The sequence below is a fragment of the Lepus europaeus genome, chromosome 8, assembly GCF_033115175.1.
Source record: "Lepus europaeus isolate LE1 chromosome 8, mLepTim1.pri, whole genome shotgun sequence".
In the NCBI taxonomy this organism is placed as follows: domain Eukaryota; kingdom Metazoa; phylum Chordata; class Mammalia; order Lagomorpha; family Leporidae; genus Lepus; species Lepus europaeus.
Window position 1 is genome coordinate 75,175,656 of NC_084834.1, and position 10,099 is coordinate 75,185,754.

Genomic DNA, 10,099 nt, shown 5'->3' on the forward strand with positions numbered 1-10,099 from the left:
CCTTCCCTCCCTGCTCTTTCTTATTTTTCCTTCAATTTTTCAAAAAATATTTATTTATTTATTTATCTGAAAGGCAGATTTACAGAGAGTCAGAGCTAGCTAGCTAGCTAGCTAGATAGGGAGAGAGAGAGAGAGAGAGAGAGAGAGAGAGAGAGAGAGATATCTTCCATCCACTGGCTCACTCCCCAAATGGCTGCAATGACCATGGCTGGGCCAGGCCAAAGCCAGGAGCAAGGAGCTTCATCTGGGTCTCCCGTGTGGGTGCAGGAGCCAAGCACTTGGGCCATCCTTTACTGCTCTCCCAGGCACACTAGCCGGGAGGTGGATTGGAAGCAGAGCAGCTAGGACTCAAACTGTCTCCCATATGGGGTGCTGGCACTGCAGACAGCGGCTTAACCTGCTGCAGCACAGAGCCCACCCCAATATTTGTCTTTTTGGGACTGGCTTATTTTGCTAAGCATAATGGTCTCCAGTTGCATCCATTTGGTTGTGAAAGACAGGATTTCATTTTTTTTTTTTTTTATGTTACAGCTGAGTAGTATTCCATTGTATATATATACCAGAATTTCTTTGTCCAGTCATCAATTAATGGATATCTGGTTGATTCCGTATCTTATCTATTGTGAGTTGAGCTGCTATAAACATGGAGTACAGATTACTCTTTCATATGATGATTTCATTTTCTTTCATCATATGCCCACTCATAGATTCTACTATTAACATTTAACTAAACTTGTTTTTATCACATATCTATTAATTTGTCCATCCTTCTAATCTTCTGTTAATCTATTAGATTTTTTGATATATTTCAAAATAACTTATAGGCCCCAGTGTATTTGTTCCCAAATAATTTGATATATATGTTGAGTGTTGAGTTCTTTTTATTTTGATGAACAATTTCATAAAATGAAATGGACAAATGGCTGAATTTTAAGAAACACTTGCACCTGGCAAACTCACACTTCTATCAAAATGTAGTACATTACCTTCCCTTCAGCAAGTTTTTTTGTGCCCATTCCCAGGCAATCTTTGGCCCACTGCCCCAGAGGAACTACTGTTTTGGTTCTTTGCTACCATTGATTAATGATAGCCTATTCATGTAAATATATTCATTCAGTATGTATTTTTTTGAGTTAGGTGTTTTTCATTCAACATAATCTTTTTGAAATCTGTATTGTTGCATGTACTGGTAATTTGCTCTTTTTTTGTGGAGTGGTATTTCATTATATAAACATACCACAGTTTCTTCTATTGATAGACATTTGTTCTATTGATGATATGTGTGCAGTATTTGGCACATACATTTTCTGAAACACATATTTTCATTTCACTTGGGTAAATACCTGAGAGTGGGATTAATGGGTCATAGAATAGGTATATATTTCATTTTATGAGAAACTAGGAGATTTTTTTCATTCTCACTTTATTGTGATGTAAATAGGATGCTAGGAGGATAGCTGCTTTGCCAAGTTACACAGCATGTGTGTATGTGTATGCCAAAGGAGAAACAATGTGACACATAAAGTACTTATCAATAATTGGTTTGGGGCTGATATAATTTGAACCTCTCATTTTCTATGCAATAACTAGTCTTTTTTCTTTTCAAAGTATTTATTTATTTGAAAGTCAGAGTTAGAAGAAGAGAAAGAGAGAGAGATCTTTGATCTGCTGGTTCACTCTTCATACGGCTGCAATTGTCAGAGCTAGGCCGGCTGAAGCCAGGAGCTTATTCCAGGTCTCCCATGTGGATACAGGGGCCCAAGCACTTGGGTCATCTTCTACTGCTTTTCCCAGGTCATTTGCAGGAAGCTGGATCCAAAGTGGAGCAACCGGAACATGAACTGGCTTTCATAAGGGATGCCTGCCTTGCAGGTGATGACTTTACCTGCTATTCCACAAGCTGGCCCCTACAGTAACTTTTCTATAAAACAAGACAGATTACTGCTATTCATCTGTACTCCAACAGAGCACAATGTAAGGAATTACTATCTTTATGGAAGTTTCTGCCCTATGAAGAGTCTTCAAGAAGTTCATTGGAAATGCATATTATTAAAAAGCTATGCATGGATTTTAATTTTTTTTTTGCAACAAAAAGCTTATCTTCTAATTATATCTTCTAAAAACATTTTGAGGTACTCTTATATATTTATATAAAAAACTTTAGCCATCTTCCTTGCTTTACAATTTCTTCTGCAGTATAATATTTCAGGATAAAGGAAAGTCAGAAATTACAGATTAAGAGTTAATATGTGTGTTGGTGGACAGTGTAGCAAAGCAGGCTAAGTTACTTTGGACTCCTGCATCTCATATGGGAGTGCTTGGGATCAAGTCTCATCTCTGCTTCCTGCGAATGCTCCCTGGAAGGCGGTGGATGATGCCTCAATTGCTGAGAATCCCACCACCCATGTGTGGGAGACATGGTTGGAGTTTCTGACTCCTGGCTTTGGGCTGTTCCAGCCTTGGGTGTTGTGAATATTTGGGGAAGTGAACCAGTGGATGCAAGATATCTCTCTCTCTCTCTCTGCTTTTCAAATAAATAACAAATTAAAAAAAGTTAATATGTGAGGATCTAAAATTGACCAGCCTCATAATCTCACTGTTATTCATTCAGGAAGTGGAGAAAATTCAACTCCAACAGGTGAGAGAAGGAACATACTTCTGTGAACAGGTAGTTGATTGTTGGTTGCCAGACATTTGGATTCATGGGGCCATAACTCAAATCTGGGCCTAATGGCTGTGGCTCCCACTCCAGGCTGGGTACCTCCTTTGCCCCTAGTACATTATAGCTCCACTTCTTTAAAGGGGAGCAAGCACAAGAAACTGTTGTTTATTTCACAGTAGTGAAAATGGGATTGTGTAAATGGACTGTGTTTTTGCAACTTCAGAGTTGAGAATTTCACTAAGCCTAAAAGATGTATTCCTTGAGTCCTCTCAGCTAAAATCCCCTCCTGAGATGAGCTGATGGGATTTGGTTTATAAAGATTTTAAATAAGTGCTCTATATGTCCTTTGCAACTATAAAAAAGAGCTATTAGGACATCTGTGATGGTGCCCCAGCCTAGTTTCCAGACACTTGTATAATCTCTAGCATTTCAGGTAAGTGAACTTTAAAAAATAGTTTTCAAATTCCTCCCTAATCTCTACCTTAAAAATAATTCTACTGTAAGGAAAACTTTCTGTAAATAATCTATGAATTGTATATCAAAGTTTAATACTAAACTTCTTAGTCATTTTAGAGCTAAAATAATTCTTTTGCATATTTTGGCCTTTGTTTCAATTATATTTTATTGATTTTGTAAGTAATGTCCTCTGCTTAATGCAAATGCAACTAAGGTAAAAATGTGTGAAAGCAAAGAAAAGCATAATTACCAGTAAATGTGGAAGAATAATTAATGTTGCTCTTATGAACCCATAGCCCTTGTGGATTGGGATTTGAGCTGGTGTTAGCCAGTTTCTTTTTTTTATTTATTTGAAAGACAGAGTTACCGAGAGAGGTAGAGACAGAGAGAAAGGTCTTCCATCCTCTGGTTCACTCCCCAGATGGCTGCAATGGCTGGAGCTGTGCTGATCCGAAGCCAGGAGCCAGGAGCTTCTTCCAGGTCTCCCACGTGGGTGCAGGGGCCCAAGGACTTGGGCCATCTTTCCATTGTTATCCCAGGCTACAGCAGAGAGCTGGATCAGAAGAGGAGCAGCCAGGACTAGAACCAGCGCCCATATGTGCTTCAGGCCAGGGCATTAACCCTCTGCACCACAGCACTGGCCCCAGCCAGTTTCTAAAGCCTGAGCTCTGCCTATACTGAATTATCTATTGCTGAAGCAGCCATTGGCATGTAGGTTGACTGATTCAACTTAATCAGCAATCACTTATGTTATCTGAGGAGATATAAAGGTGAATAAAATATGCTCCCACCCAGAAAGAATATATATTCCTACACAAAATGCTATCCAAATTGGGGGCTCCTGACCAGTGCCAGTCCATATCTACAGTAAACCAATTGCAGCAATTGAGAGCAAACTTTTATGAAAGATGATAACAATAGTTCATCTATTGGAAACTTAACCCCCAGTGCAAAAATATTAGGAGGTGGTGCTTTGCTTTCACAAGTGGATTTGTGCCATTTTTGCTGGAGTGAGTTAGTTACCATTGCAGTAGGCTTATGAAAACAGTGAGTTTTGCCCCCTTTTGCTTCCTTTCTCTCAACCTCTCTTCTGCCATGGGATGATGCAGCGAGAAGAGTCACACCAGATGCCAGCACATTGATTCAGGACTTTTCAAATCTAGAATCATGAGAAATGAATTTCTATTGCCTATAGATTATCTCTATAGGAGCACTAGGTGGACTACAAGAGAGAGATTCAGTTTCTCAACATTCCTTGCCCACTCTTCTTTTTGTTTATCCTTTTACTATAGCCATCTTATTGGGTATGATGTAGTGATTGTGGCTTTGATTTGCATTTGCAATATGCTAACAATCTTGATTCTTCTTGCATACTAATTGGCGATTTTTGAATCTTCTTTGGTTAAATGTCTATTTAAATACTTTACTCATTTTAAAATCATTTTTTTTGTCTTTTAATTGTTGAATCATAAGACTTTTGTGTATATTCTGGATACCAGATCCTTAGCAGACATGTGATTTAGAAATTTTTTCCCATTTTGTGGATTGTCTTTTCATTTGAAGACAGTGTCCTTTACAGAACAAATGTTCTTTTAAAAAAAGATTTATTTATTTGTTTAAAATCCAGTGTTGGGGGGGGGAGGGAGGAAGAGAGAGCAAGCGAGCTTTCTTCTGCTGGTTCACTCCCCAAATGACAGCAATGGCTGGGGCTGGGCCAGGTCAAAGCCAGGAGTCAGCAGCTTCTTCCAGGTTTCCCATGTGGGTGCAGTGACCTAAGCATTTGGGCATTTTCCACTGCTTTCCCTGGCACATTGGCAGGGAGCTGGATCAGAAGTGAAGCAGCCAACACATGAACCAGCACCCATATGGGATGCTGGCACTGAAGATGGTAGCTTTACTCATATGCCACAACTCTTACTCCCCAACTGGAATTTTTAGAGATTTCACTGGGTTTCTAGATCAATTTGTAGACTGTTTCCATATTAACAATATGAGGTTTCTTCCTGATGAACATGGTGCATCTCTCCATTTACTTGGATCTTATTTAATTTCTTCCAGTGTTATTTTTGCAGTTTTTACTTATACTTACTTTGCTTAATTTATTACTAAGTATTTTACTCATTTTGATGCTCTTTCAAATGGAGTTATTATCTTAATTTCATGTTTGAATTGTTCATTACCAGTGTATAGGAATACAATTGGGTTTTGTCTATTAATCTTGTGTTCTATAGCCTTGGGAATGTACTTACTAACAGAAATAGTGTGTATGTTCCTTGGTATTTTCTTTATGCAAGATCATGTCATCTGTGAATAGAGGTAATTTTACATTTCATTTCTTTCAAAAAAAGATTTTTAAAAATTTATTTGGAAGACAGAGTTAGAGAAAGAGGAATAGACAGAGAGACAGAGAGGTCTTCCATCCTCTGGTTCACTCCTCAAATGGCCACAAGGGTCAGAGCTGAGCTAGGAGCCAGGGCCTTCTTCTGGGTCTCCCATGTGGGTGCAGGGGCCCAAGGACTTTAGCCATCCTCCCCAGGCGCATTAGCAGGCAGCTGGTTCAGAAGTACAGCAGCAGGAACTCAAACCAGCGTCCATATGGGATGCCGGTGCTGCAGGCCAGGGCTTTAAACTGCTGCACCACACTGGCAGCCCCATGTTTTCTTTCTAATCTGGATGCCTTTTATTTCTTTTTATGTTTAATTGCTATGGCTAAAGCCTTTACTGTAATGTTGAATAGAAGAAGTAAAAGCAGATATCCTTATTGTTTTAATAATTGTGGTGCAGATTCTTCTTTTTGAGTTAAGTATGTAGAAAATATAGACAGTAACTTCATGGTATTTTCAACTCAGTCTCTGTTGTGAGAGTTCCCTGTTCTCATTTTCCAGGCTATTCATAGTCTTAACATGTTAAGAATGTGAAGAACCCTTCATTTTGCATAAAATATAAATAAATAAACCCAGACCATGATAATGAATATTATGACATGCATAATAATTCCCTGAAATCCTGGAAGATAATCCATGGAATGTTGGACTAAAGAACTATTTTTTTTTTTAAAGGAAAGAGTTTATTGGAGGAAACCCAACAGGCCAGAGGGAAGGTGTGAAGAAGGAGAAAGAGAGAGGAGGAGAGTGTAAGAGAGTCAGAGACAGAGACAGAGGTCAGGAGATGGAGAGGAAGAAAGAGAGAGACATGTGTTCAGGAGGACGTCCTTTTAAAACTTTGCCGGGGGCGGCAGGGAAGTAGGAGCAGCAAATCCCATTAGATGGGGGTGGAGTTTGACACCAGTGGTAGTGGTATGTGGCCACATGGCTTCCAGCAATGGCAGAAGCAATGGCTTCCATACAAGGCCAGCTCTTCTACCTTGAACATGCCTATGTGTTTGGTTTCAATAACTTAAAATTTTTTTCTCATTGTAACCCCTTGCAGAGAGTAACAAAGTAAGGGAAACAAAGCAAGCTTATTTTTAGTAGCAGTAGTACAGTTGGTTGGAAACAAAATTAATTGCTCACAAGTGATTTAAGAATAAGAACTATTTAATTTTTCTAAAATTAGAAACAAAAATTTAATGGATAATAAAAATAAATGTAATAGTAAAATAAAAACTTCTTTAAATTAATGACAATTTTCAACTATTATAGTGATCTTAGGATCCATGTGCATTATAGAGAAATCCATCAATTAGGTCAATTTTTTTGAGGGTCTTTGTTGGGGATGATGATAAAACTTAAAAGATACCTGTTTTATGGAGCTTACATTTTTCTTGAAAAGATAATATAAAAATAAAGGAAATAGTTGAAAATATGAGAACACCAATGATGTGGATTCATGAAAGATTAAAAATAGTGACTTAGGGCTTGGGGAGAAAGAGAATATGAGGCAGTGAGTGAATCTATGCACTGGCGTAGAGACCGTGGGAAATGAGCTGGGCCTTGAAGGATGTTGTGATTCGGAGACTGATAAGAGGCCATATGAATGAGGATGAGGAGCTCATTTCAGGCTGAAGGGCGAGAGGACGAGGTCATGACCATTGCTACCTGATATACAGAAAGGAGGCGTGTGCCTGGAGGCAAGTGGAATAAACTGCAGGAGAAAAGGTTGATGTGGTAGGAATGGGCCAGGTGGTAGAAGCTAAGGCTAAGGAAGTCATGGTTTATCTTGCCAGGATTTGGAAGTGTGTTAGTCCATTTCCTATTGCTGTAGCAGAATACCTGAAGCTAGGTAACTTATAAAGAAAAGAGTGTTTTTAGCACACAATTTGGAGAATTCCAAGATACAATATTTCCTCATGCTCTAAGTGGTATTTTTGTTTACTTCTGTTCAATTTTATTAAAAAATAAACTGTTTTTCATCTACTAAAGTGATTTTATGAACTTTGAATGGGTTGTTATCCCTAACTTGTTTTTAGGAGTCTAATTTAAAGGATGCCAGAAAGTTATCCTTCTCCAAGACCTTCTATTGATGATGCATTTTCAGCATTGGAAATGGAGATTGCAGTACCCTGTTATTTATTCTTTTTAGAAAGCAAGTTGCATCAGTGGGCAGAGTAGAGAAAACATATGATATTTGTCTTCCTTTTTAAAGATTTATTTATTTATTTGAAAGTCAGAGTTACACACAGAGAGAAAGAGAAGCAGAGAGAGAGGGAGAGATCTTCCATCCACTGGTTCACTCCCCAGTTGGTCACAATAGCCAGAGCTGCGCTGATCTGAGGAGCCAGGAGCTTCTTCTGGGTCTCCCTCGTGGGTGCAGGGGCCCAAGCACTTGGGCCATCGTGTACTGCTTTCTGAAGCCATTGCAGAGAGCTGGATGGGAAGCGGAGCAGCCAGGTCTCCAACTGGCACCCATATGGGATCCCGGCACTGCAGGTGGCGGCTTTACCTGCTACGCCACAGCGCCGGCCCCGATATTTGTCTTTTTGAGACTGACTTATTTCACTTAAGCATATGGTTCCAGTTGCGTCAATTTTGTTGCAAAAGACAGGATTTCATTCTTTTTATGGTTGAGTAGTATTCCATAGTATACACATACCATATTTTCTTTATTCAATCATCAGTTGACGGACTTCTGGGTTGATTCCATATCTTAGCTATTGTATGTATATGTATGTGTGTGTGTATATATATATTTTATATATTATATAATATATATATGCATATATATATAAATTATTTGACAGGTAGAGTTAGACAGTGAGAGAGAGAGAGAGACAGAGAGAAAGGTCTTACTTCCTTTGGTTCACTCCCCAAATGGCTGTGCCAATCCGAAGCCAGGAGCCAGGTGCCTCCTCCTGGTCTCCCATGCGGGTGCAGGGCCCAAGCACTTGGGCCATCCTCCACTGCACTCCCTGGCCACAGCAGAGAGCTGGACTGGAAGAGGAGCAGCTGGGACTAGAACCCAGTGCCCATATGGGATGCCAGCGCTGCAGGCGGAGGATTAACCAAATGAGCCACAGGTGCCGGCCCGAGCTATTGTATAAGGAGTTGCAATATGCTGATTTCATTTTATTTGAGTAAATTCCCAGGAGTGGCATGGCTGGGTCATATGCAAGATCTGTTTTCAGATCTGTGAGGACTCTCCTATACTGTCTTCCATAATGGTTATACTAGTTTACATTCTCGTGAACAATTGATTAGGATACTTTTATCCACATTATTGTTTTTGGATTTTTGGATGATAGCCATTCTAACTGGGCTGATGTTTTTATTTGCATATTGAGTTTTTAATTTGCATTTCTCTGACGACTAGTGAACTTGGACATTTTTGTCATGAATCTGTTGGCTGTTTGTATTTCATTCTTTGAAAATTGCCTGTTTGTGTCCTTTGCCCTTTCTTAACTGGATTTTTTGTTTTGTTGTTTAGTTTCTTGAGCTCTTCATAGATCCTGATTATTAATCCTTTGTCAGTTGCTTAGTTTACAAATATTTTCTCCCATTATGTCAGTTGCTTCTTACCTTTGTTGAGTGTTTCTTTTGCAGTCTAGAAGTTTCTCAGCTTGATGTAATCCCATTTACCCATTTTTGTCTTTATTGCCTGTGCTTCTGGGGTCTTTCCCAAGTAGTTTTTACCTATGCCAATGTTTTGTAGAGTTTCCCCAATGTTCTTTAGTAATTTGATGGTATCAGGTTGTAGATTGAGATCCTTGATCCATTTTGATTGGATTTTTGTGTGAGGTGTAAGGTAGGGGTCTTGTTTAACACTTTGTATGTAGATCCAATTTTCAGACACCATTTACTGAAGAGACTCCTTTCTCCAGGGATTGATTTTTAACTCATTTGTCAAATATTAGTTGGTTGTAGACATGTGGGCTAATTTCTGGGGTTTCTATTCTGTCTGTTGGTCTATATGTCTATTTTTGTGCCAGTAGCAGAATGTTTTGATTATAAATGCCCTGTAGTATGTTTTGAAGTCTGGTATTGAGATGCCTCCAGCTTTGTTTTTGTTATTTAAAATTGCTTAGTTGTTCAGGGTCTTTTGTGTTTCCACATAAATTTTAGCATTGTTTTTCCGAGATCTGAGAAGAATGTTGTTGGCATTTTGTTTGAGATTGCATTGAATCTGTAAATTGCTTTGGGTAGTGTGGATATTTTGATGATATTAATTTTTCAACCCATGAACATGGAAGATTTTTCCATTTTTTGGTGTATTTTTCTATTTCTTTCTTTAATGTTTTATAATTTTCATTGTAGAGATCTTTCACCTCCTTGGTTAAATTTATTCCAAGATATTTAAGTTTTTTTTGGTAGCTATTGTGAATGGGACTGATCTTGCAAATTCATTTCTAGCCATGGCATTTTCTGTGTATATAAAGGTTATTGATTTTTGTTTGTTTAATTTAAATCCTGAAGCTTTACCAAACTCTGAGTTCCAATAATCTCTTAGTGTAGTCTTTCAGTTCCCTTGTGTACAGAATCATGTCATCTGAAAACAAGGATAATTTGACTTCCTCCTTTCCAATTTGTATCCCTTTGATTTCTGCTT